General features: G+C 51.9%; 1 protein-coding gene across 2 annotated transcripts in view; it reads left to right on the forward strand.

Annotated features, from left to right (window-relative positions):
- Positions 1 to 26,556, forward strand: part of TMEM51 (transmembrane protein 51) — a 55,405-nt gene continuing 28,849 nt past the window's right edge. Inside the window, exon 1 of one of the 2 annotated variants that reach the window (XM_030326146.1) lies at positions 1 to 205. The gene's annotated coding sequence lies outside the window, so the exon portion shown is untranslated. Of the gene's footprint in view, positions 206 to 1,221; positions 1,406 to 26,556 lie in introns of those variants that run through there. The other variant, XM_030326150.1, reaches the window with a different exon arrangement.

Consider the following 26,556-nt stretch of genomic DNA (forward strand, 5'->3'; position numbering starts at 1 on the left):
CGGCGCCTCGAGGCTGCGCTTCCTGCGTCCCCATCCCGGTCCCGGCGCGGGCGGTGCGCCCTCTCCGCCACCGCCTCGCTGGGTCGGGACTCCCCGAGCCCTGGGATCACAGCGCCCCGGAAGAGGCAGCCCGAGGGGACGGGGTCGTGGAGCCCCCGGTCCCCGGTAGTGCGACCGTGACCGAGCTGGCCCCGCAGCCGCCCGGGTGAGTCTGCGCCGCCGCGCCTTCCGCTCCGCGGCGCCCGGCGGAGTGAGTGTTGGCTCCCCGCCCGGCCGGGGAGGGAGTCGAGGGCAGTCTGGGTCTGTCTGTCCGTCCGTCCGTCCGTCCGTCCGGGAGCTTCCTGTCCTTGGTCTGCGGCCGGGAGGACTCGGAACCCGCAGTCGCCGGAGCCGCGCCCCAGCGGTGCGGGACCCCCCGCCTCCCGGCATCGCGCTGGCCTCGGCCGGGGGAAGGCGGCCGGCCTCCGGGGCTCCCCGTGGGCGGGGACAGGTGCCCTCCGCCTGGCGGGTTTCGAACCCTTGGCCTCCCCCAAGAGGCACCTTCCACCCGTGCTTAGAGCCGAGCTTCCCAGGAAGTCCCCGGAAACCACCCTGGCGCTGCGCGATGGACCCCCCTTCTCCCATCCCTAACTTTTGTGGAAATCGAGGTTTTTCAGGGATTTCGATCGGAGTGTGTGTTTCACGTACTAGAAAAAAAAAAAAACAACAAAACGGTGAGAAACCGGGCGCGAGCAAAGTGGGGTGAAACTCAGTTTCTTCGCTGTTCAATGCGCATGACTGCCCCCTGGGATGAGGCGGGGGCACTCGTGCCTGGCACACAGCAGGTACTTGCCTGCCGTCCAACCCAGATCTTTTGTCTGCTTCCTGACGGGAGACGTGTGGCCTGGGAGCGCCAAGTCTGGTTGACAGGGATGGTCACCTAGAGAAAGCAAGCTTTCCGTAACCGAGAGGTGGGGGGACAGGGAACCTGGATGTCCTTACGGTTCCCCGGCCGGTCGCTGCCGTGCGGCACCTGTGCACTCTCGGTTGAGCTTGGGTGGCCCCCGGCCAGATCCCTCCAAGCCGCGCGGGTGGTCCGGGCCCTGGGAACCCAGGCTCCGCGGGAGCGGCGGGGGCGGGGCCTGGGTGGGCGGGGCCGCGGCGGCGGGGGCGGGGCCGGGGCCGGGGTCAGCCCAGAAGTGCCACTGGAGAGGGGTTACCCTGTAGGGCTGGATTTTGGTTTTCGTTCTGCGTGGTTTGTTTGGAGCATAGCTTCTCTAGTTGAAAGGTCGGCTCTGGGACCTGTGAACGGCTTTTGCGCTTTGGAGACTTGTCACACGAGGATCTCGACCTAAGTTTATAGGAAGACGTGGAATTGGGAAGGAGCCCCTTTCCCTCCAAACACTTCCTCTGCAGCCTGCCAGAGGTACTGCCCAGCCTGGGAGAAAAGGCAGAAGAGAGAGGAAGGGGAGGAGGCTGGCGGTGTATCTGCTCCTCAGGAGGTTCTGTCCAGGGGTTGGGTGATTGGGACCTCCTGGGAGCTGCGCGAGGGCCAGGCCTGCCCCAGGGATGCAGGGCCCAGGGGCCTTAAAAGCTCCCAGCCTCGTGACTGGTAAATGACAAGCATTGCTGGGAGGCGGTGATACAGTCAGGCCCCAGCACTGGCTCACTGTGTGTGACCTGCCTCACCGAGCCTCGGTTTCTTCATCTGTACTCTGGGAATGATGCCCTCCTAAGTGGGACCTTCATGCCTAGCCCCTAGCAAGTATTCTGTAGGAAATTATGTCACAGGGCTTAGAGGAGAACAAGAGACAGAAAATAACTCAGGCTGAGGAGGTCCTGCTAAAAAAAGAATGTTGGAATATTGAACAGTGTATCAGTCCCCCAGGGAGAGGGAGGAAGGGTGTCTGGGTAGATGGAACAGCATAAGCAAAGGCCCAGAGGTGTGGAGGTAATGGGGTGTGCTGGGCCTGGAGGGGCGTGCTCAGGCAGTGGCAGGCAGGTTTGTGGGAAGGTGGAGAAAGTGAAGGGAACGGAGCGGCTGGAATGAGCTAGACTGAATAGGCAGGGGGCTGGTCGTTACAGATGGGACTTTCTCATGTGAGCGCCTTGGAGTCATTCAACAGATGGTGACAGAGTGCCTGCCTTCCGTGGCCCAGGCACTGTTCTAGGTGCTCGGTATGGATCACTGAACAAGAAAGACGCAAGGGAGTCATTGGATCCCGTTGACATGTGAGCAAGATAACTCTGGCTGTGTGAAGTCACATGAGAGTTTGGGGAAGGCTGCTGGGGGCAGGGGGTGGGAGGAGGCGGACCTCTAGGCTGGGGGCAGTGGGAATGAAGCAGGGGGTGCTGGAGTGGAGACCCACACAGGAGGCGGAGATTAACACACGGTCTTAACACGTGCCCGCTGGTCAAGGGTGACGTTTGTGGATTTGGTGTGGGGTCCAAGCTGCCAGCCTGTCTTCTACCAGAGAGAGCGGGCAAGTGCCCGGGACCTTGGCAGGGTCCAAGCGCCCCTCCTCCCCCCCTCCCCCCACCTATGGCTCCCCACTCCCTGGCTCCAGGAGGCACAGGACCCAGGAGCTTCTGTGTGAAGAATGGCAAAGCTGGAGGCTGAGCCAGGAGCCCGTCTCCTGGGCAACCTGCCTCTTTCAGGGCTCCTGTTTTTCGGGTCATGGTTCTGGTAAATGTTCTCTCCCTCCGTGGGCCTGGCAGTAAAACCCTGCAGAGCCCCAGGGCTGGACAAGGCTGAAGCATGAAGGGCTTTGGCTCTGGGCCTCTCTTCCCCGGGGCTCCAAATTAAGGTGGAATTCGAGGGACCCAGCAGAGTTTTCTCCCTAAGCGCTAGGAAAGTTCCAGAATGTGGTGAAGGGTCTGCTTCTGGCTCCGGGCTTTTGCTTTCACTTTGGTTGTGAAGCTCGGATGGGTCATTCTCGCCACTGGCAGCTGTAAGAGAACCTTCCGTGCTGGATGGAAGTTACCCTTCACTTTCACCTGCCACAGGAGGACCCTAGAATGTCTTGGGTGCAAGGGACCACACTCATTTGAGGAGTAAAACTCAGAGTGGGGAGGAATGCCTGGGGGGCTCAGTCAGAGTCCAACTCTTGATTTCGGCTCAGGTCGTGATCTCACAGTTCAGTTCGTGAGTTCGAGCCCCACATTGGGCTCCATGCTGCTTGGGATTCTCTCTCTCTCTCTCCATTTCTCTCTCCCGTGCATGCTCACTCTCTCTCTCTCAAAATAAATAATAAAAGACTTAAAAAAAAAAAACAACAAACAACAACTCAGAGAGGGGAAGGGCACGCAGCAGCAGAACTGGGATGGAAACCCACTTGACCGCTCTAGGGTCCTCTGCGTTCTCCCAGGAGGTCTGACCACAATCGGGTCAGAGACTTGTTGTAGAGCCCAGTTTAGCACACGTTTGGTGGTTTCTCAGGATCTCTGTCTTGCTTCATATAGAGTCTCGCTTCTCTCCAGCCTGGACAGGTGGCCCGCTTGGCCTGTTAACAGTTTTTGTTCTCCTTCTCTTGGATCGAGCCCTTGGCACACTGGCTGCCTCTCCTGGGAGCTCTGGCTCCCCAAAGAAACAGGTTGCTTGTTCGGGTTTCCCCGTTTCAGCCCAGACTGCCCCAAGACCCTGGCCAGAGGCAGCCCTCCCAGGGGCCGTGCTGAGCTCTCCCACTAGCTGTGGCCTCACACTGATTCTTGACTCCTCCCTCCCCTCAGTCCCAACCCTTATCTCCAGAGGCTGATTGGCCCTGCCTTCCATCCAGAGTTGTTTACTTGGGCTGAGCTGCCAACAGTCCCCGTATTCTCTCTTGCCCTAGATTTATCAGCCTTTGCAGCCCTTAAACCTGAATGCCTGGCTCTTAGAATATCGGAGCCAGAGGGGACTTCAGCCATCAGGAGGTCTAGTCTGTTTCTTTTACAAGTGGGGAAACTGAGACCCAGGGAAGGGAAGGTGCTTGCTTGAGTTCAGAGCTAGGACTATGACCCAAGTTTCCTGATTTGGGCCCGAATGATTTCCAGGATGGTTCTTGAAAAACAAAACAAACAAACAAAAACAAGACAGTAAAGTCAGAGGACCCCCGTCTCCAGGAGCCGCTTTCTCTCTCTGCCCCGCCCTGGCAGGTGTTCTTCGAGGCCACCACCGGTGACCTGTCTAGGAGGAGCAAATGCTGAGGGCCCTGGAAGACGGGGGAGGGGGATGCATAACAAGGAGTAGATACCTTGACAATTTCAAGTAGATACCTTGACAATTTCAAACCCGATGGTAAGGCCAGGGGGTAAGGAGTGATGAAGCTTTTTGCTGCCCCTCTAAAAGTTCCCTAGAAGGTACCGCCGGCCGGACAGGCTTTTAAAGTTGTTTTCTCCCCCGGAGTGCAAGGGAAGTTGCATGCCCCTGGTAGAAAACCTGGACGGAAAACCTCGCCATATGCTGGCAACCACTGTTGATATTTTGGTGTTCATGCAGATTTTTTGTTTGCTTGCCTGCTTGCTCTGCTATTTAATATCCTGGCTTTTCAGTTCATCATCATGACAGGTATTTTCCCCAGTGAGAGTTTTTCCACACCGGTTCTAACCCGCCAGTCTCCCATGCTTCTGCTATCTGGTGGCCGGAAGGTACTCAGGAGGCCAGCCTTGTGTGGCTCTGTCAGAACACTCCAGCAACCAAAATCTTGTAACGCTATGCAACTTCTTCACCACCGTGGGACTTCAGGGGGCCATGTCTCTGCACTGCCATGGTGTTTGGGAAAGGGCTCTGTTTACAAAATCGAAAGCAAAAATCTCTTCTTAGGGAGCCTCTTAGAAATGGAGGAGGTTAGCCATCCGGGCGGGATGGGTGTGATCCAAAGATTATAGGGGGGAAGGTGAAAGCTTTGTTTCCTCTGTTTCCTGTGATTTTTTTTTTTTTTTTTTTTTTTTTTTTTTTTCTGTGTTCGGTTTTAACCCAGCCAGGTACTCTTGCCCGCTTTTATCACCCCTTGCCCTGAATCTTCCCAGGATTAGGCCCTGGGGTGGCAAGTGCGGGTCCCTGGGAAAATCAAGACTGTGTTTGGTTTGCCTGCCTCTTGGACAGCAAGTATTTCAATGGCAAACATGAGCAGAGAATTTGGTACCCACTCAGGTGACCCAGGTTGGCCACTTCACCTTTGGGACTGGTTCTCCCGGCAGCTCTCGGGCTCTTAACAGGATCACAGCTTTGTTGATGCCCTATAAATTGCCAATACTAGAAATGATCCGGGAGATCCCTTAGGCTAATGCCTACAGACTGCGGGCGGCAACTAAGTGGGGTTTAAAATCAGTTACGTAGGGGTGCCTGGGTGGCTCGGTCGGTTGAGCGTCCGGCTTTGGCTCAGGTCATGATCTCGCGGTCTGTGAGTTCGAGCCCCGCGTCGGGCTCTGTGCTGACCGCTCGGAGCCCGGAGCCTGCTTTGGATTCTGTGTCTCTTTCTCTCTCTGTCCCTCTCTCGCTCGCACTCTGGCTCTCTCTCTCAAAAGTCAATAAACATGAAAAACAAATTTTGTTAATAAAAAAATAAAAAATAAGATCAGTTACGTAGTTTTCCACTGGCTTTCTAAAAGTGAAATAGAAGAAAGCAGACTAGAAAAGAAAGTGCATCCCCTGTCCTGAGAAGTATTCTTTAGTAAGACTGTCACGTCAGGTATATGTATGTGGACACGCACCGAGTCACCGGATAAATGTATTTCCAGCTGCGTGGTCAGAACCTTGGGCAGAGAGGCTGCCGTCCATTGGGTTTCTTTTTTAATTGAGGTACAGTTAACATACAACATTATACGAGTTGCAGGTATACGACACAGTGATTTGACCTTTGTGTGTGTCGCAAAATGATCAACACAGCCAAATTACCATCTGTCACCTGACGAAGTTCGTACAGTGTTATTGACTGTATTCCCCATGCTGTACGTTACACTCCCGGTGACTTATTTATTTTGTGACCTTCTTGATTTTGCGGGAAGTACAAACTTCCCCCACCTGACTGCTCTCTCCCCTGAGCCACCACTGCTCTGGTCTCTGTATCCATGAGCCTGGGGTTTGTTTTGTTTTCTTTGTTTTGTTTTTTAGATTCCACACATTTGTGAAATCAGGTGGTATTTGTCTTTCTCTAACTTATTTCACTTTGCCTAATACTCTCGAGGTGGACGCGTGTTGTTGGAAATGGCAAGGTTTCATTCTTTCTTAGGGCCGAGTAGTATTCATTTATATGTATAAATGAATATATGTACATAAAATACATACATACATATAAATGAATATATGCATCGCATCTTCTCTATCTACCCACCCACGGATAGACCCTTAGGTTGTTTCCGTGTCTTGGCTGTTGCAAATAATACTGCAGTGAACATATGGGTGCATGTATGTTTTCAAATTAGTGCTGTTTTCTTTGTATAAAATACCCAGTAGTGAAATTGCTGGATCATAGGGTAGTTCTAGGTTTCATTTTTGAGGAACCTCCGTCCTGTCTTCCACAGCAGCCGCACCAAGTTACGTTCCCACCAGCGGTGCGCAAGGATTCCCTTTTTCCTCCACATCCTTGCCCGCGCTTATGACTTCGCATCTTTTTGATGACGGCCATTCTGACAGATGTGAGGTGATACCTCGTGACGGTTTTGATTCGCATTTCCTGATGGTGAGTGACGTTGAGCCTCTTTTCATGTGTCTGTTGGCCATCTGGATGTCTTCTTTGGAAAAGGGTCTTGGATCGGCTGCTCATTTGTTCATCAGATTCGTTGTGGGTTTCTTTTGTTATTGAGCTGTATGGGCTCTTTATATATTTTGGATATTCACCTCCATTCAGATAGATGGTTTGCAAATGTCGTCTCCCATTCAGGAGGTTTTCTTTTCGTTTTGTTGATGGTTTTCCGTGCCGCGCAGAAGCTTTCGGTTTGCCATATGCCAATTGTTTCTTTTTGCTTTTGGTTTCTCTGCCTTTTGGAGTCAGATCCAAAAAGACGTCGCTTAAACCAATGTCAGGGAGCTTACTGCTTCCGTTTTCTCCTAGGAGTTTTGTGGATTCAGGTCTTACATTCAAGTCTTCAATCCATTGTGAGTTAATTTGTGTATATGCTGTAACAGTCCACTGCTTTTTATGCTGTGATCCCAGGGAACTTGGAATTCTTTGGACGGGTCCCAGAAACAGTCAGGGATAGAGCTGAGTGGTGGGAGGCGGGGCCAGCTGGAAGGAAGCCGCTTACTCATGTTCCAGATATCAGGGGTATGAAAGATTCCTTTAAAAAAGTTCTCTGCCTTTGAAAACAAAATGAAACAGCAAGCTGGAAACCACTGCTTACCTAGCCACCTCAGTTCTTAGAATTGAGAATTCTCACGCAGGTCCCTCTAAAAAAAAGTCATTTTGGAAGCGAGACTCATTCATCTGACTGATATTTATTGCATTCTTTCTACAGGCCAGGGATTCTGGATTTGGGCAGAACATGGTCCATTAGGGAGACATGGTCCCTGCTCTCCTGGAGCTTACTCCTTATTGGGGAGGAATGAGGAGTCTGTAAACTAGGACACAAATCAATGAAATAACAAACCAATAATCATATACTCACAGAACTAAAATACTGGACTCCTTAGAGTTCAGACTCCGTTTACCTTGCTAGACCTGTTGCCGCTTCCCCAACCCTCCCCCCACCAACAGATGGGCAGTAAGGAACTAGAACCACTTCCCACTTCCTATCTCCACCTTCCTCCTACACCCCCACCCATGAACTTCGATGGGTTTTCTCTTTCTATTCCTTCTGCTTTTCTGCCTAGATCATCCTCTGTCCAAGAACAAAACTCCTCAAAAAACAAAAACAAAAACAAACTCAAACTCTCTTTATTTGGGAATTATTTTATTTCATTTTATTTTAAAGTTAGGGTTTTAATTTTTTTAATGTTTATTTATTTTTGAGAGAGAGAGAGAGAGAGAGAGACAGAGCATGAGCAGGGGAGGGGCAGAGAGAGAGGGAGACACAGAACCCACAGAGCCCAAAGCGGAGCTCGAACTCACAGACCACAAGATCATGACCTGAGCCAAAGTCTGACGCTGAACCAACTGAGCCACCCAAGTGCCCCTTATTTTGGAATAATTTTAGATTTATAAAAAAACTCACAAAAATAGTATAGTTTTCCTATATCCTAGTTTCCCTACATTCCTATGTTCCTATTTCCTATATCCTCACTCGGCTTCCCCTGGTGTTAGTATCTTACATAACATGGTGTATATCACAAAACTAAGAAATTCACATTACTACTAGCAAAATGGGTTTATGCCAAGAAAGTTTCATACGTGCTGTGATATAGTTGTCAGCACAGCAGGTGAGAGCATGAAAATGAAGGAGGAGGAGGAAGGGGGGAGGAGAAGAACCACGAGGAGAAGGAGGAGGGGAGGAGGAGGGGGAGGGAGAGGAAGAGGAGGGGGAGAATGAGAAGAACAATGAGAAGGAGGAAGAGGGGGAGAAGAGTGAGGAGGAGGAGGGGGAGGAAGGAGGAGGGGGAGGAGGGAGGAGGGGGAGGAGGAGGGGAGGAGGAAAAGGAGGGGGAGAGGGAGAAGAGCGATGAGGAGGAGGGGGAGGGGGGAGGAGGGGGAGGAGGAGAAGTGCCCTTGGCTCATAAGCACGTGGAAAAAAACAAAAAAAAAACAACAGTCAACCCCATTGTAGTAAAGAAAATACCACTTAAAACAATACCATCTTTCACATATGAAAGTTGAAATGTTTTGAACGCTTCAAAATTTTAGCTTAAAAAAGGAATACTAATCTTTCACGAGCTCATGGTGGGCATGAGGACTGTCTGAAATGTGTGTCAAAGCCTTAAAAAAACCCAGCAGTTTCAATACTAGGATTTTATTCAGAAGAAACATGACTGTTTAAGGAGTTCGTTTCAATACTGATTTTCTTTTAAGTGTATTTACTTTCTTTTTTTTTTTAATTTTTTTTTTAACGTTTATTTATTTTTGAGACAGAGAGAGAGCATGAACAGGGGAGGGTCAGAGAGAGGGAGACACAGAATCCGAAACAGGCTACCGGCTCTGAGCTGTCAGCACAGAGCCCGAGGCGGGGCTCGAACTCAACAGACCGCGAGATCATGACCTGAGCCGAAGTCGGCCGCTTAACCGACTGACCCACCCAGGCGCCCCTAGTGTATTTACTTTCTAGAGAGACAGAGACAGAGAAGCATGAGCGGGGGAGGGGCACAGAGCAAAGGAGACAGAGAATCCCAAGCAGGCTCCACGCTGTCAGCACAGAGCCCGATGTGGGGCTTGAACCCATGAACCTCGAGATCATGACCTGGGCCGAAATCAAGAGACAGACACTTAACCTGCGGAGCTGCCCAGTCACCCTAATACTGTTATTTTGAAAAATAGCAATAAAATTAGAAACCAGCTATGTGTCTGGCAATAGGAGATTGGTTGGTTATGTAAATTATGAGTCCTCCATGTTCTGGAATATTCCTCAACCACTAAAAGTTATGGTTTAGCTGAATACTGATGATGTGCAAAATTGTCCGTTATTTACCAACATTTTAAAAGTTGGGGCGCCTGGGTGGCTCAGTCAGTTAAGCGTCCGACTTCGGCTCAGGTCATGATCTTGCGGTTTGTGAGTTTGAGCCCCGCGTCGGGCTCTGTGCTGACAGCTCGGAGCCTGGGGTCTGCTTCCGGTTCTGTGTCTCCCTTTCTCTCTGCCCCTCTCCTGTTCACACCCTGTCTCTCAATAATAAATAAACGTTACAAAAAAAAAAAAAAAAAAAGTTAGGTCACCAAGCCCTGTTGCAGCCAGATCTCATTTTTGTCGAAAGATGAAAAAGAAAAAGAAAAAGGTATGTTTGCTTACAAAACACACAAAGTCTGAACAGCATCTTAGATACTATCAGTCGGTACGGATGGTGGGGTCACTGGTGATGTTGATTTCCTTTCTGCTAATCTAGATTTATTAATGTTGGCTCACTAAAGAAGCATGGTTTTTCTAATAAGAGAAAAAATGTTTTCTTTTTAAAAAAAAACAATCTCCTAGGGTTGCAGTGGGCTCCCCGAGGGTTCCTACGAGGTGAGGTGTTGGTGAATTGCAGAGGGCTGGCGCGGACCGGCCCCTAGCCCAGGCGGGTCTTGGATGATTTCAACCTTGAGCGTCTGCTTCCTGCTTCCCAGACTTAAAAAGCTGCGACAGGTGCCTTGTGGACACCCAGCGGCTCTCTCATCTGCAGCGGGGAAAACGACCGGTTCCAGGCTGTGTTTCTGCCCCGAATTCGTAGGTTGAAGCCCTACTCCCAGTGTGGTGGTATTAGGAGACGGGAACCTGGGAGATACTTAGCTGTTAGTTGAGGTCTTGAGAGTAGGTCTATCGTGATGGGATCAGTGCCCTGAAGAGGAGAGGGGCGCCTGGGTGGCTCAGTCTGTTAAGCGTCTGACTTCTGCTCAGGTCATGATCCCGCAGTTTGCGGGTTCGAGCCCCACGTGGGTTCCTTGCTGTCAGCGTAGAGCCCACTTCGGATCCTGTGTCCCCCTCTCTCTGCCCTCCCCCACTTGTGCTCTCTGTCTCTCTCAAGAGAAATAAATAGATAGATAGATAAAACTTTGAAAAAAGAATCTAAGAAACAAATAGAATCAGATTGTGACGCCTTTGGAGTCCAGCTTCTTTTATGGAGTGTCGTGCTTTGAGGTTCCTCCACGTTGAGTTACCCCATCCTACGGATGTAGCAAATGTTTGTCTGTTTATCCCCTCACCTGCTGAACAATATCTGGATTGTTGCCAGTTTGGGGTGGTGATGACTAAGGCCGCTATAAACGTTCTCGCGCAGGTTTTACTGTGCACGTACGTTTTTCATTTCTCTCGCGCAAATACCAAGGAGTGGGGTTGCCCACTGTGTCTGGTGAGTGGATCTTTAGATGAAGTGGCCAAACTTAAAAGTTTCATGCTGAGGACCAGGGAGGGGAGGGTGGAAGGGAGTAGCAGACTCTTGCCGAGCTCCTACTGTGTGCCTCTCACAGAGGCAAGAGCTTCACACACGTGGCCTCGTGTGGTCCCCAGCACAGCCGAGCAAAATATGGGCTCTGGCTGCCCCTTTACAGACGACCCTCAGAAAAGGTGATTACATGTGCTTCGATCTGATCAACAGAGATCTACTCTTTTTGTATTTGGAGGGGGTTTGTGGTAGGAGGCCGTTTAGCCTCCACTCTATGTCTCCCTCCACGTTCCAGCTTTGTTCTAGCATTTACACATCTTCATCACCCCCTGCCTGGTGCAGAGCTGATGGGGCTGAGTGCACACCCCTTGAACTTCCATAAGAAGGTTCTTCCCAGTTCCTACTGCCAGCACCCCGCTGGGTAGGGACCTAATGAAATATGAATAACCCCTCAATCTGGAACTATAATGACCTGTGTTGAAGGAGAAACAGGAAAAACAGTGTCACCCCTCCTTGAGTGATGTTTTGCCTTTCCCCCCTCCCACGTGGGTCCTCCTCTGCCAGGAAGTAAGTTGACCTCTCCCCCATGGTGATCTGTCCCTGCCCCGTGTCACAGAAATGGCAGTCACAACGGGTTGTGTTTAGTTCTTAACTTAAAGAACTTTTTACTGACTCTTTTCAATTAGAAAATTAACTGATTAGAAAAAAATTTTTACACACAGTAAAAATGTAAAAAAAAAAAAACAAAAAAACAACCTCAAACGCCGTAAAAGGGATAGCCAATGGAAAAATGTAAACCTCCCGCTCATCTCAGACCCCCAGTGCCTTTCCTCAGAGATAGCCACGGCTCGTGGGTTTCTTGTACATGCTTCCAGAAATTCCCTGTGGGTGTAAGATGCTTTTAAGTGTTGCTTTTAGATGTTCACGTGTTAAGAGTTGTCAGGATCGTTCTGAAATTGTTGGGACCTTTGAAACATGTAATCACTCATGTCAAGGTCCTCAGATTGCCTTTGAGGACCCACCAGCCACCTGAAATCTTACGGCAAACCGTCTGCCTCTGCGTTTTTCTCTGGGGCGTCAGTAGCTTTCATGAGGGTCTGTGCACACACGCGCACACACACACACACGGACACGAAGAAACATGGCTTACCCAAAAAGGCACGGTGAGCGGGTACAAGAGAAGCAACCTTTTACTGATAGAAAGTAGTTAAATGTGTAATTAGCTGGGGGGCGGATACAAGCTCCAAATTTCTGGATCGCTGGTGCCTCGTTGTGTGGATGGAAGCTGATGGAACCTCCGATTGGACAGTTTCGTCCCGGGCTAAGGGGGAACCGTGCCTGGCTGAGCCAGAGCCATGAAGTTCACGGAGTTCTTCAGCCCTGCATGTTTCTACTGACTCATTGCCTGTGGGGAAGTGTGCTGGCAGCTTTAGAACAACACGCGTATGCTCTTGCCCCGGATGGAGTTATCCATTTACTGGGAACTTCTCACAGGAGGACACACATTTGCTTCCTACGAGAGGATTTCAGGCTGAGACACATTCAAAAAGATTTTAGGGAAATTCCTGGCAGCCAGAGCCACGTCTGGTTGGTGATGAGTGTCAGGAATGTTTTGGGGAAATGTCCTTCGTGGGGTCAGTACTCTTTTTTTTAAATTTTTTTTTCAACGTTTATTTATTTTTGGGACAGAGAGAGACAGAGCATGAACGGGGGAGGGGCAGAGAGAGAGGGAGACACAGAATCGGAAGCAGGCTCCAGGCTCCGAGCCATCAGCCCAGAGCCCGACGCGGGGCTCGAACTCACGGACCGCGAGATCGTGACCTGGCTGAAGTCGGACGCTTAACCGACTGCACCACCCAGGCGCCCCAAGTGGGGTCAGTACTCTTGGAGTTGTGGGGTGGCCCCGAAGGAGGCAGATCCTGGGTCGGCTGCAGGGAGGGAGGGTCTGACCTTACAAGGCATTTCCAACGTTAGTATGAAGGTACACAGCAGTTGTGACAGGCACCAGCCTAAGTGTTTTGCGTGTAGTGACTCGTCACTTGCAAATCACCCAGTTCAGTGGCATGGGGAAACTGAGGCAGGAGTAGGCCAGCTACTGTGCAAACAGCCTCACATCTCAAAGGCTCAAGACAGTCGGGTCACAATGTAGCCTGCTGGGTGGGGAGGGTGGGGACTTCGGGGACATAGTCATTCAGAGACCCAGGCTCCTTCCATCTTCAGTGTGCTTGGATTCCAAGGGCTTGGTGAGCTAATAACACCACCCACTAGCTGTGGAGACGGGTTTTAAACCCAGGGAGTCTGGCTCCAGAGTCTGTGTTCTTAACTACCACACTCTAGTGAGAAACGAGAGCACTGCTGTTTAGCTCGATGCACCTGCTGTGTCACCTCGGAACTGGCAGGTAGGGAGACGCGCTGGTGTTCTGGAGAACATTGGCACCTCGTTGCAAGGGATCAAGCTTTTCTTTCTAAGGAGTGAGATGGGTAAACCTCACAGACGTTTTTACCTCGTCTTCTGCACACAAAGATGAAAGCATTTGCCCCCCCCAAACGTCTGCACCCCAAATAAACCTGTATCGGCTATGTTGCTGCCCGGGACGCGGGTCCTTCCGCCACAGACACCATCCCTGCAGAGCCGAGTGCCCCAAATTGCTGCTTGTTGTAGGGAGGAGGTTTCGCTAAATTTCGGCGCCCTCGTTCACACGTGTTTCCCCAGTTGAAGTGCCTTCTTGTGGAAACAACCCAAACGTCCCACATGAAGGCCTGGATGAGACTGTGTGGTACGTCCACGCGCAGGAATGCCACGTGGCTGCGAAACGTGGTGGTGATGGGGACCTTGAGCATCATGGAAAGACAACTCTAATCTAATATTGTAAAAAGGCAGAGTATAAAGGCGGTGCATTTTTTAGCTTTAAAAAAGACACAAAGGGTGTAAAAATCTGGATAGCGACCATTTCTAAATTTCCTATAGAGAAACATGTATTATTTTGTATTAAAATTACAGATTTACGTACAAGCGCTGGCCCTCAGGACCTCAAGTGACTTGGGCACCGGCCGAATTTCTCCTAATGAGGAGGACGGTTTTAGGATTTTGTGAGGATTGAATGATCTATGTGGAAAAAGTACTAAACGCACAGTAAATGCGCAATATGTTTCTAGATTCTGCTATTGTCGTTATCACTTTAAAAAAAATCTTTCCATTCTAGGGGTGCCTCGGCGGCTCAGTCCGTTAAGGGTCCCACTCTTGGTTTCGGCTCAGGTCACGATCTCACGGTTTGTGAGTTCGAACCCCTCGCTGGGCTCTGCGCTGACAGGGAGGAGCCTGCTTGGGATTTCTCTCTCTCCCTCTCTCTGCCCCTCCCCTGCTCGCACTCTCTCTCTCTCTCTCTCTCTCAAAATAAATAAATAAACTTAAAACATTTTTGAAATCTTTCCATTCCAATAAACTCACTCCAAATCCAAAGGAACCATTTCCAGTAGCCTGGGGCCGGCCAGGGGAGGGGGGCTTTATTGCAACAGGCCTGGGGGTGTGGACCTGGGAGCGGGCCAGTCTACACCCGCTTTCCTCCCCACCCCCCCCCCACCCCCGCCCCGGCCTCTGCTGCAGGGCAGGGTAAAGCCGGGTGCCTGAGATACTGCTTCTAAGTGGAGACCAGGGGCCGCACTGGCTGACGTCTGGTTTCTGTCTCCTGCACAGAGAGATAAGTCAGTGCTCTGGGCCTAATGGCATATTGGCTACAAGTATGGATTCTGGGTCAGACTCCCTGGATTCCACATCGATTAAATGGGGAGACTAGTAATGCCACCTTTGGAGGGTTGGGGTGAGCGTGATACGGCGATTAGCACAATGTCTCAATAAATGCCAACGTTCGCGGGCATAAGGGGAGGCCTCCGAAATTCACACAACATAAAATTACATGAGTAACGTAATACCATATACATTTCCAGAACCTTTTCATCATCCCGGGCAGAAACGGAGGAGGAAGGCTTTTTAAGTGCCTACCCGCGTGAGTGGTTCTTCAACTTCAGCACGTGTCAGAAGCTCCCCAGAATTTTCTGATGCAGTAGGTCTGGAGGGCTGGGGCCCAAGAACTTGCATTTCTAACAGGCTCCCAGGGGCGCTGATGCTGGAGGTCCAGGACCACACTTGGAGAACCACTGCCCGAGGTGGAAAGGTCTGCGGGCAAGTGTGGGTGATGACCTCGTTCGGGCTGAACCGAGAACACTGGGCCACTGCGACCTGTGGAATTGGGGATTTGTGATAAGAATTAGATCTTACACGGTCATGGCGGGGGAGGGGGGGGTCAGAAGTGAAAGTGACACAGGAGCTGAGGGCCCCGGATGTCCAGCCACCAAGGTGAGACCTGTGTGAGCCACAAGTCTCCCTGTGGAGAAGGCTGTTGCCAGTGGGTGCCCAGCAGGTGTCCAGTGACAGGCCTGGGGACACTGTCGGTCAGTGGGACCAGCAGTCAGAGGGAAGAGCTGGGCACGGATCAGACAGCAGGACCGGCTCAAACCGGCTGGGCCGCGTGGCGCCCGCCCATCGCTGCGTCTTCCTTGCGAGTGCAGTTTCTTTCCAGATTTTCTACAAATTCCTCTCCTGGCCACTTCGAACCTTGAGCCAAGAGGGAGGGGGATTCTGGGGACAGCAGTTTCAGCTTAACCGAGTTGACACAGCCTAGGCTGCCATAACAGATCATTCAGCCTTTGCCACGGCGCTGCCTCTCTGAGCCCGCGGGGGGTTTGTCGGGGGCTTGGCTGTGGGCTCGCCAGCTCTCCCTGCAGGACCTCTGGCCGCTACAGTTGTGGCCCACCCCAGCGATGCTCTGCTCAGATCATCAATCAGCAGGATCAGAACTCCCCATGGGGCGCCCTGGGTGGCTCAGTCGGTTAAGCGTCCAACTTCCGCTCAGGTCGTGATCTCGTGGCTTGTGGGTTCGAGCCCCGCGTCGGGCTCTGTGCGGACAGCTCAGAGCCTGGAGCCCGCTTCGGATGCTGTGTCTCCCCCTCTCTCTGCCCCTCCCCCACTCACACCCTGTCTCTCTCTGTCTCCCTCTCACTCTGTCAAAAATAAAAAAAAATTAAAAAATTTTTAAAAAAAGATAGACTACCCAACTATGATAATCAAAACAGTATGGTACTGGCACAAAAATAGACACAAAGGTCAATAGAACAGAATAGAGAGCCCAGAAATAAATGCACACACTTTTATGTTCCATCTATGTCAAAGGTGGCAAAGAATGGACAATGGGAAAAAGACAGTCCCTTCCACAAATGGTGTTGGGAAAACGGGACGGCTACATGCCAAAGAATGAAACTGGACCACTTTCTTACACCCTGCACAAAACTTGAGGCGCCTGGGTGCCTCAGCTGGTTGAGCATCTGACTTCGGCTCGGGTCGTGAGTTCAAGCCCCGCATCGGGCTCCGTGCTGACAGCACGGAGCCTGCTTGGGGTTCTGTCTCTTTCCTTCTCTCTCTGTCCCTCCTGCACTCTCTCTCTTAAAATAAGTAAATAAACTTGAGAAAAATAAAAAGCTTCTGCATAACAAAGAAAACCATCAACAAAACAAAAAGACAACCTACTGAATGGGGGAAGACATTTGCAAAGGACGTATCTGAGTAAGGGTTAGTATCCAAAATATATAAAGAACTTACACAACTCAACACCAAAAAACCAAGGAATCCAATTTAAAAATGGGCAGAGGAGGGGCGCCTGGGTGGCGCAGTCGGTTAAGCGTCCGACTTCAGCCAGGTCACGATCTCGCGGTCCGTGAGTTCGAGCCCCGCGTCGGGCTCTGGGCTGATGGCTCGGAGCCTGGAGCCTGTTTCCGATTCTGTGTCTCTCTCTCTCTCTCGGCCCCTCCCCCGTTCATGCTCTGTCTCTCTCTGTCCCAAAAATAAATAAAAAACGTTGAAAAAAAAAATTTAAAAAAAATAAATAAATAAAAAAATAAAAATGGGCAGAGGACACGAATAGACATTTTTCCAAAGAAGACATACAGATGGCCAACAGACCAGGAAAATACGCTCACCACCACTCATCATCAGGGAAATGCAAATCAAAACAATAGTGAGGTATCACCTCACACCTGTCAGAATGGCTAAAATCAAAAACGCAATAAATAACAAGTGTTGGTGAGGATGTGGGGGAAAATATATATATATATATATATATATATATATATATATATATATATATATATAATGGAATATTACTCAGCCGTGAAAAGAATGAAATATTGCCATTTGCAGCAACATGGATGGATCTAGGGAGTATAAAATAGACAAAGTCAAATACCACATGATTTCAGTCATGTGTGCAACTTTAGAAACAAAACGAATAAAGAAAAAAAGAGACACACCAAGAAACAGACTTTTAACTACAGAGAACAAACCGATGGTTCCCAGAGGGGAGGTTGGGCGGGGGCGATGGGGGAAATAGGTGAAGGGAATTAATTAAGAGCACACTTGTCATGATGAACACTGAGTAATGTGCAGACTTGTTGAATCACTATGTTGCACACCTGAAATGAATATAACACCGTATGTTAATTATACTTTTTTTTTTTAAATTTTCTTCAAAAAAATAGCAGTTGCTCATTTCTTCATTGGGCACACTTCACAAATTCCATCTTTTTTTTTTTTTTTTTTTTTTTTCCAACGTTTATTTATTTTTGGGACAGAGAGACAGAGCATGAACAGGGGAGGGGCAGAGAGAGAGGGAGACACAGCATCGGAAACAGGCTCCAGGCTCTGAGCCATCAGCCCAGAGCCCGACGCGGGGCTCGAACTCACGGACCGCGAGATCGTGACCTGGCTGAAGTCGGACGCTTAACCGACTGCGCCACCCAGGCGCCCCGTCCATCTTTTTTTTTAAGTTTATTTATTTATTTATTTATTTTGAGAGACAGTGCAAGCAGGAGAGGGGCAGAGAGAGAGGGAGAGAAAGAATCCCGAGCAGGCTCTGCACTGGTCAGCACAGAGCCCGATGCGGGGCTCGATCCCACAAACCGTGAGATCGTGACCTGGGCCGAAACCGAGAGTCAGACGCTTAACCGCCTGAGCCACCCAGGTGCCCCACAAATTCCATCTTTGCACCAAAATGGTTCCATCAAGATCATTCCAACCTCCAGGCCTGTTTCATCTCAAAACTCTTTCTTAAATCTGGAATCTCGGAAGTTTTCTTGGAACATTTCCATAACCGTCTTTCCTTTTCGTGTCTGTCATTCTGACATTCAGTGAATTTTTGGGGGTCTGCGCCATAGAACGAACTACTTTTCCAAGAAAGCAAAGCTGGAAGATTTTGCAGAGTCTGCTGCTCCTCCGCGGATCAAAGCGATGCCTCGTGGGCCAGGCTGCTTGATAAAAGGACCCTTGGCTTTGAAATAGGCTTTTAAAGAAGCCGTTATCCCCAAAGCAAGCATGAGCACCCAAAAGGAACACAGAGGGTTTTGCGTTTCAGCTGCTACGAGGGTAGGAAAGGAGGGATGGTCAGGTCCCAGTGAGGGGCTCTCTTCCTGACCTGCAGACAGATGCTTTCTTGCTGTGTCTTCACGTGGCCTTTTCTTGGTACATGTGTGTGGAGAGAGAGAGAGAGAGAGAGAGGGAGAGAGAGAGCGCGCGCGCGCTATGTAGAGTCTCTTCTTATAAGGGCACGAATCCCATCAGACCAAGGCCTCACTCTCATGACCTCATCTAACCCGATCTCCTCCCCAAAGCCCCATCTCCAAATACCATCACATTGGAGGTTAGGGCTTCAACACATGGATTTAAATTCAGTCCTTAAGGGTGCCCTAGTGTCTTCTTAGTTGCTCAGGCTAAAATCATTGGCCCCCTCACCCCATCTCTCTCTCCCCAATCAAATCCGTAATAAGCTCATCTCCATTTGTCAGCTTTGCCCTGGGCTAGGGCAGTACCTTCCTTACTGGCTCCCTGCTGCCCCTCTGCCTTGCCCACCTTCTGAGGTTATTTCTGCCTCAGGGCCTTTGCACTCCCTGCTGTCCCCACCTGGGACTCCTCCCACCTTCCCATTCTGCTGTGCTACTGCCTTGTTGGTCCCAGCTGAACTGTTACCTTCTCTGAGAGGCCTTCTTCTGGAGGAAGAACCACCTTCACCTTGATGCTGATTTTTTCTTCTTTCTTTTCTGAACAATTCATCCCAACCCTTACGTTGTTTCTCTCTCAGTAGAAGACGGGCTTCCTGGAAACGGGCCTTTGTCTTGCTCATTCCTGTGTCTGGCACCCAGTGTCGCTTAGGGAACGTTTGTTGAATGAATGGAGTCAGCAGAGAGTCATTGAGATTTTGTGATGTGTACCTTTCCGGGGCTCAGTGTGAGAAGAGTCCCAGAGAAATGTAAAAATGCCCAGAGGCCGTGATAAGACGAACTCAGGTATGAAGCCCTGCCTGCTTAACTTCAAGTGCAGGTAGAGAAAGTAGCATGAAAGTTACACCCTCAAGACCCCCCCGAGTGGCCAGGGTCGGGAGGCTCATACACGTGACCTGCGTGGACGACGCTGGCCATGCGAGGAAGCTTCACAGAGAAAGGGCGTGAGAGCTGGGTGTGGAAGGAGGTTAGGCCTTCACGGTCGGCGGGGGGAGGGGAGAAAGCCAAGGCAGGGAGACCAGACAGCATGCAGAGGGCAGAGCGCGGGGCCATGTGACCGGAGGGGGGACATCAGGACTGTTTCCCTCCCTTGGACACGTCCCTGACATGGCACTGATCTTTCTCCTGGGAGAAAGCACCCTGTTTTTATTCACCCTGTATTGTTGTTCATTGTTGTGTTCATTGATTGTCCGTCCCTGGTGCCAGGGCCCCCCCCCCCCCCGCCCCAAGCAGGTGCCCAGGGAACACTGACATAGGAAGGAATGTTGAATGGGGTGGTCCAGACGCTCCTGGACAAAGAGCTGGAGTTTGTCCTGCGGGCGGTGAGGGACTCCTCTGAAGCCACACAGGGGCTGGAGGGATGTCACGGCTGGACTTGGGGACTGAGAAAGCCTTAGAGAAGTGGGTGATCGTAATTATCACAATGAACCGTGCCTGGGAAGTAGAGGAGAGCCGACTGGGGGCCAAAGAAAGGCTTTGGGAAGGGAGAAGGAACGAGGCTGGGACCCACTGCACGGGGCAGTGGACAGGAGTTGCAAATGCACGTGTCTGAAAGGGGGCAGCGGGGCTGTTGAGGAGAGAGTCTAGCCAGGTATGAGGCAGCAGGGAGTGGCGGGGATCGTGGCAAAGTAGAAGGCGGGCCCCTTCCGCAGGACACAGCTCTGACTCAGCACCAGCTGCTTGCTACCTGTGAGGATTGGGGCCAGGGTTTCCAGATTTTCAAGTTCTGTGTCGGAGATCACCCATGGCTGTCAGTGCTGGTCACCATTCCATGTTCCGTAAATAACCTTTCACAGGCCGAGTAAGATACATCCCACGGGCCAGATCCAGCCCTCAGGCTGCCAGGTGGGGACCTGGAGGTGTGCGTGTTTGGGGCGGTGGGGGGGGGGGGGAGGGGTGGAGTAAAGAGGGGAGAGAATGCCCGCGGTCACTGAGATTTCCAGACCAGGTCGCCGGGACAATAGTGAGCTCTTGCACCGTGATCGGGAAGGAGGAAGGAGAGGGGCAGGGAGAGTGGAAGATGCTGAAGTGATGCGGGTGGTCTTACGACAAAAGGGGACACAGCCTGACAAAAACAGCTCATCCTGGGGAAAGGCAGTGCGTTTGAGACCGGAGGGAGGGCCTGTTTGTGGCCACCTGGTAACCAGTGTGGACGTGGTCTCTCTGGGACCCTCTGTGCTTCTGCAAGGATTTTATACTGGTTTGGGATTTTTGTTTTCATGTGTGTTTTATGTTTCTGTCTTTTTTCTTTTAAGATTGCCTGATTTGGTCCCTGGCTGGAGGCAAATGTAAGAACGCTGGTGTTAGAGCCTTAGAGACAGGGTTCAAGTCCTGGCCCAGCCACCTGCTATTGGGGACCTTGGGCAGAGTCCCTCCAGGCCCCACTTTCCTGGGTCTCTGTCATCTCCTGGGTCTCTGGTGGATGTCTCCTTCCTGTCACTTGGGGATGACGGGTTGGGCGGGGGCATCCGTAGGCCCCCTCCCCGGTGCTCATCCCCCACTCGTGACGGATGAGATTGCTGACTTCTGGCTCTCCTCCCTCCACAGTGGCCCCCGCCTTCTCTTCTGAAATGAGGGACACGGACGGGACAAACGCAGGGTCCTTCCTGGTTCCATTTATCCCGCCTGGGCCTCGTGGTCCCCACCGCGGAGGTCTCCTTGAAATCTGAATGCGCTGTGGCCGGAGGCAGACTCTCCCTCAGCCACCTAAACGCCACAGCACGCCCTAAACAGCCCGGAAGAATCTCCTTTCCCCATGGACGGGCTTCCAGCCATGTGGGGAGGGGTCCTAAAAAACAGTTACCAGCCACCTCCCTGGCCAGGGATGCCACAGGTCTGTGATCACATCTGTTAAGTACTTACTAGGGGCCAGGCATCAGGTTCCCCGGTGTATCCGGCTTGCCTGTTTTACTTAAGCCCCACAACAGCGCACTAAGGTGGGTTCTATTATGATGTCATCGCTTTACAGATGACGAAACTGAGGCTCAGTGCAGTGAAGTTGCTTGCTCCCCACCCCCCACTCAGGTTGCAGCCCCGGGCCTCCCTGGCTGGCGGGAGACCCGTTACTCGGCCCGCACAGAGCTCAGCAAATGGGTACCCTAGGGACATCTTGGAGGAGCTGCGTTACAGCTGAGACAGAAAGAAGGCGAACGCGGCCGGAGGCAAAGAGGCTGTCCAGCCAGACGCGTGAGAGAGCTGTGTCCCCTGTCCCTGGGTCGTATGGGTTGGGGAACGTTTCTCGGTTGTCAGGAAATGCATTCCCAGGCCCAAAGCGGAAGCAAGGTGAAGTCCTGGTGTAACGTCGGCAATAACCGTGTGACGGATGCCCGGCCTGGCGTTACACGCTCTACCCACTCGAGCTCGTGCCCTCCTTCTGCCAAATGCGTTAGAGAAGCCCGACATTTTATGATACCCTTTTTACAGCTCACCTGAAATAGCTCGTTCAAGTTCATCCAGCCAGGAAGGGGTGTTAGCTGGGCGTTGAACCCGGGGCCTCCTAAGTCCAGAGCCACATGAGGCCCCTCTGGCTGGCACTCCCGGGCAGAGGCAGGAGCCAGTCTTGGCGGGGGAATAAATCCGCCTCCAGTCCTCCCTGGCCTCCTTCCGTTCGGTGGCTCTTCCAGAAAGCTTCAACTGCCCTTCCTTCCACCCCACTGGTCTCTGCACCCTCGTGCCCGGCTGACTTCCCAGGCTCTGCCTGGCTCCACGCTCGGGATGAGGGTTTCAAGGCTTTGGCGAGCATCGGGACCACTTAGGCAGCGTGCTAAAAGCAGATCCTGGGCCCCACCCCAGATTCTGGTTCTGTTAAGCCTGTAACGGAGCCCCAGAACCTGCTCACTTAGCGGGCGTCACCCTACCTATGCAAGGTTGGGGGCGCAGGGGACTTCAGGGAACGGCGGGCCTCATGTTCCCGTTCCCTCTGCCTCTTGACCCCCTTCTGCCGCGCAGCCAACCTCTGCCGCTCCCTGTTGTACATCTGGGACTGTTTCGAACTTCCTCCGGTACCATGAGGTGGCCCTGCTAAGCGTCCCCATTTTACACATGAGGGGAGCGAGGCTCCCCTGGATCTAATCATCACTGGATCTAATCATCACTGACTCTAACCATCTTGCTTTACTGCCTGGGCTAAATTGGCATGGGGAGGGGGCGGTCCCTGAGGGCCCCTGGTCGGGTTTAGAGGAAGGGCCGTGAATGATGGGTCTTGATCAACGCCTTCAATCCGTAGACGATAGGGAGAGAAGCCACGAGACTCGGTTAAAGCCTCGGTACCCGGAATATTCCTGGTGCCATCTCCCTGGGCTTTTGAGCCCTGGTGTGAACAGCTGACATCATCAGTCAGAGCACACCGTCCAGATTCGGTTCAGCTTTCAAAGCCCAACGTGGATCAAAATGTGGAACGGTCACTGGTTTGGAAAACGGATTCCTCTGTGATCCCGTCACCTCCGGGGGCCTCCCGCCTGGAGAGGGGGCTGAAGGGAGAGGACGGCAGGGAATCCTACCCGCGCTGGACTGGCGTAGCACCTGGGGAGAGGGTTAAGATAAATTCTTCTACCTGTGCCCCCAGCAACCCCGCTCCTGGGGATTGATCGAGAGAAGGGCCCACGCAAAGACTCCTATGCAAATGTTCATGGTGGCTTTCGGCATAACAGCCCAGGTGTCCTTCCGCAGGGGAACAGGTCAACTGTGATGCTGTTGCTCAGCAAGAGAAAGAACAAAACAGACCACACATACTGGCAGCTCCGCGGAGGAGCGCGACGAGGCAGACGTAGAGCACGCGCTGTATGAGTCCATTGGGAGAAGCTTCTAGTACAGGCTCAGTGAACCCATCATGGCAGAAAGCAGATCAGCGGCTGCCTGGATGGGGACGGCGGGGGTTCACTGGCTGAAGGCACCACACAGGGCACTCTGGCCAGTGGTTACACGTATACACGTATACAGTTGTCGAAACTCAAGTTGCGCACTAAGATCTATGCGTTTTACTATATATAAATTCTGCCTTAGGCAAACAAATAAACAAATGAGCAAGCAGCCGCCTCCGCCCCAGCCCCAACAACTCTGAGTCAGCAGGTCTTGGGAGGGGACCCAAGGGCATCTGCGTCTCAATCAGTAGCACAGCGTTGCCCCCCAACCTGGGATGGGCACCCCCAGACTCTAACTGCAAAAGTCTCTTCTGGCCAAGACAGTCGAGTCTTTGAAGATGTCAAGCACTTACTGTTAGTCTGGGGTTTTTTTAGCATAAACCTAACTGGGGTCAAAGTCTGGCCCTGGGCCTGACTCCCCATGATCGGCAAGACCAGCTCTAAGCCACGGACAAAGCGCCCTCAGTCACCGGGCTGATCCTGGCTGTCGGCCAGGCATCACAGGGTCTGCTATGCTAGGATCAGGGGGCAGGACTCCACGCGGGGCTGCAGACGTCTGTCAGATGCCGGGCATCGGGCAGAGTTAGATAGGCCCTCTCTGGGCTCTGTCTCCCCGGCCACCCTCCAGATAATCACGATTTGGGCTTGTGTTGGAGAACTGTTGTGTTAGAGACACCATGCTGATTGGTTTGTGTCCATGTTGAACTGTATAAGAGGATGCAGTCATTAGGAGCCTGGGCTCAGTCCACCAGAGCTCAGGTCCCCACATCTCCGCAATTAGCTGTGTGTCTTTGTGCAAGTGGCTTAGCCTCTCTGAGCTCCTCGTCTGTGAAATGAAGGGGATGGCAATACTTCTTTCTTCACAGTGCCTTGAGCATGGGAAGCATGTAGTAAATGTTGGCTGTTATTATTATTATTATTATTACCTAATTTAACGCTTCTAATAACCCTATGGGTTAGGTGCTATTCTTACCCCTATTTTACAGAGCACAATCTGAGGCTCAGAGAAGCCAGGTCCGTGGCCCAAAGTCACACAGGCAGGAGCTGGAGGAGCTGGAATTAAAACTTGGGGCTGTGTCACTCCTGAGGCCTCCCACTGCGCCATGCCCGCCATCAGCTTTGTGGGGGGCGGGGGGGGGGGAATCACTACAGAAGACCCCCGTGTCCTGGAATCAGAATCCATCTCTGGTTGAGTGAGAGATGTGCCCTGCCTCAGGAAGGCTGGATGTGCTAGTTCTGAGAATGGGTTCAAGTCCCGGCTCGACCAGCTGCGGGACTTTGGACAAGTGGCTGCCCCACCTCGGTTTCCTCATCTGTAAAATGGGGGTGCTCATACTGACCATAAGGCGGTTGTCAGGACGAAAGAGTCAGTAGGTATACGGCACACAGATGGGCACCCAGCACCCGATAAGCCCGTCACCCATCAGCTTTATTTACTGTCACCTGCAAGGTCACGAGCCCCTCTGGGTTCAGGACCGAGCTGGGGGGGCAGGGGGGGCTCCAGGCTGCAGGTGCTTGGGAAGCTGCCCTCCAGGCCTTCGAGGAGGCCACAGGACAGACTCCGGGGCGGCAAAAAGCCTTTTTGGACCACGTCCAGTTGAATCTGAAGGTCTGCGATTAAACCCTCTCTCGGATTCTCTCACTTTAAACACTCCAAACCTTCATCCCAAGCTCTGTTTCCTGACCATCTTGTTTCCACCATCGGGAGAGATGCGGGGCCGACAGGTGCTGTCACGGCCAAACGAACGGCAGGCTTCCCGCCACACTGAGCTGGCTCTGAGACCGGAGCTCAGCAAGACCGTGCTCAAGGCGGACGAGCCACCCTTTTGTGTGTTGAGTCTGTGTGATTGATTGATCGACCGGTTGTTTGCCTGCATTTTGGGGACCACAGCGTGGGTTTCTCAGGCTTCTCTTTCCCTTGGGTTGAAGACAGAAGTCAAACCGTGATATCCGGCTGCCTGCATGAGATTTGGAGCATGCTGGTTTCTCAGTGAAAAATGTGTGGGGCGTCCAACTCTTGATTTCGGCTCAGGTCATGATCTCCCGGTTCATGAGATCGAGCCCCGCGTCAGGCTCTGTGCTGACAGTGTGGAATCTGCTCGGGATTCTCTCTCTCTCTGCCCCACTCCCATTCGTGCTGTCTCTTTCTCTCTCTCAAAGTAAATAAATAAGCTTAAAAAAAAATAGGTAAATGGACGAAAAAATGTGTGATCGCCGTAGGCTTCAAGCAGAGTGGCAGCACAGCCTGGTGTGTCCCTTCTGGGTTCAAATCCCCGCTCTCTTCTTGGCTATGCGACCTTGAATATATGCCCATCTGCCTCTCCGGGCCTCAGTTTCCTCATCTGTAAAATGGGCACAATCGTGCCCCCTCCCCACGGGGCCGTTGTGAGATCGAGCAGCGAAGGTGTCGGCACCGTGCCTGGTGTTCCCTAACGCGATTATCGGTACGCCAGGCCCATTCCGAGTTGAACCGTTCAAATTTTGGGGTCTCTCACTGACCGGCTGTGTGACCTTGGGCAAATCACTTCACCTGTCTGAGCTTCAGGCTCTTTTCTTCATTTGCAAAACTGAGACCCCACGTTCCTCACGTAAAGGACTGACCTGAGGATTAAATTAAGACAGATGGCTACCGCGCACAGCCTAGCACAGCGCCTGGGACATGGCGGGAGTGGTGCAGTGAGAAGGTTCCGGAAGTGGGAAGACGCGGTAGCTTGTGCCCATGATAAGGCCGTGGGGACACATGGCCATCGCTCTCAGGGAGGTCGGGCAAGGTCATAAGTGCCCGGAGGGTCACGGAGCTGCCGTGGAGGGAGTACTTGGTACAGCCCTGAGTGAGTGACAAGGGGCGTGGCTGGTGCTCCTTGGAGAGAGCAGACAGGGAGGGTCCTAAAAGGATGGATGTCCAAAGATGAACAGTGACTCGCCTGGTGGCCACAAGGGGTGAAGGTGCTCCCGCCGGACAGAGGGCATCGAAATATCAACCGTTCCTTCACTTGAACATCCCTGTGTCTTCCCTGTCGGGTTTGTTTCTGGACTCGTGTCTGGAGGTAAAATGGTTTATAGCAACAGTCTTTGGGACCATCTGGAGAGACAGACCCGGCGTAAACAGATTCCGAACACAAAGATGTAATTTTCCCAAAAAGCACATGAAGGGATGATGATTTCCCAACAGCAGAATTCTTTATTTTGTAGAACCGT

Source organism: Lynx canadensis, chromosome C1 (genome assembly GCF_007474595.2).
Source record: "Lynx canadensis isolate LIC74 chromosome C1, mLynCan4.pri.v2, whole genome shotgun sequence".
Lineage (NCBI taxonomy): Eukaryota > Metazoa > Chordata > Mammalia > Carnivora > Felidae > Lynx > Lynx canadensis.